General features: G+C 30.2%; 1 protein-coding gene across 1 annotated transcript in view; it reads left to right on the top strand.

Moving 5' to 3' along the window:
- The first annotated feature begins 583 nt into the window (after positions 1 to 583).
- Positions 584 to 1,055, top strand: part of LOC106684356 (putative ankyrin repeat protein RF_0381) — a 7,110-nt gene continuing 6,638 nt past the window's right edge. Inside the window, exon 1 of the mRNA XM_014426393.2 lies at positions 584 to 811. The gene's annotated coding sequence lies outside the window, so the exon portion shown is untranslated. The remainder of the gene's footprint in view (positions 812 to 1,055) is intronic.

Below are 1,055 nucleotides of genomic sequence, written 5' to 3'. Positions count from 1 at the left end.
ATATTTTATAAAATACTTGCACTGTCATTTTGACCGGTTAGAACCGTATATTATTAACTATTAATACACTCTAGTATAAAGAGTTTAAGTAATTTATTATGGTTAAATTTGTATATTATGTAAAATACTTGCACTGTTATTTTTACCGGTTAAAACCGTATATTATAAATTATAAATACACCATAGTATATAGAGTATAAGTAATTTATAATAGTTATATTTGCATATTTTATAAAATACTTGCACTGATATTTTGACCAGTTAAAACCATATATATTAAGTTTTTACATTTATTTTTTTGTTGGCTGCATTCAAAACATAAAAAAAAAGAAATTAGGTTTATTTAATTACTGAATATTTTGAATGGTTAAAACCGGATTAACCGGAAATGAAAAAAACGGTATAACAAAAAACCAAATTTTCATTCAGTAACCGCTTTAGTATTGGAGTGAAGGAGAGACAAAAATTCCAGAGGGGAGGGGATGTGAGCATGCGCAGTAGATTGGTGGACTGAGCTACTGCTGAGGAAAATTCTGCCACTCAGTTCGCTACAGAACTTGTGTAGTGAAGGTTCTCTCTTACTTACAGTGCCTTGTTCTCTCCAACTCCCAGAGTCTTATTCTTCAGTACTTGCAGTGCCTTGTTCTCTACAGCTTACAGTCTTGTTCTCTAGTACTTGCAGTGCCTTGTTCTCTACAGCTTACAGTCTTGTTCTCTAGTACTTGCTGAGTCTTGTTGCTGTCTGTACAACTTGCAGTGTCTTGTTCTTCAGTACTTGGTTCTCTAGAGCACTCTTGTCCTCTACTTTTGGGTGAGTCCTGGTTATACACTTTTTATAACACTTATTTTTATATTTTGTATAAATATTGGACATCTGAATCAATTATACCTTTAATTATCGGTTCTCTTAGGTATTCATACTTATGTATCTTACATTCATTTAGATAAAAAAATAAAATTTTATTAACACTATGATTTTTAATAAACTAATTTTTTTTTTTTGTACATATTAATACTTTGATATATATATATATATATACATACGCGAACAGTCG

The sequence above is a fragment of the Halyomorpha halys genome, unplaced genomic scaffold, assembly GCF_000696795.3.
Source record: "Halyomorpha halys isolate HHAL.00 unplaced genomic scaffold, Hhal_1.1 Scaffold572.1, whole genome shotgun sequence".
NCBI classification, from domain to species: domain Eukaryota; kingdom Metazoa; phylum Arthropoda; class Insecta; order Hemiptera; family Pentatomidae; genus Halyomorpha; species Halyomorpha halys.
Note: the sequence above shows the minus strand (reverse complement) of the source record. Positions and strands in the feature narration are given on the sequence as shown.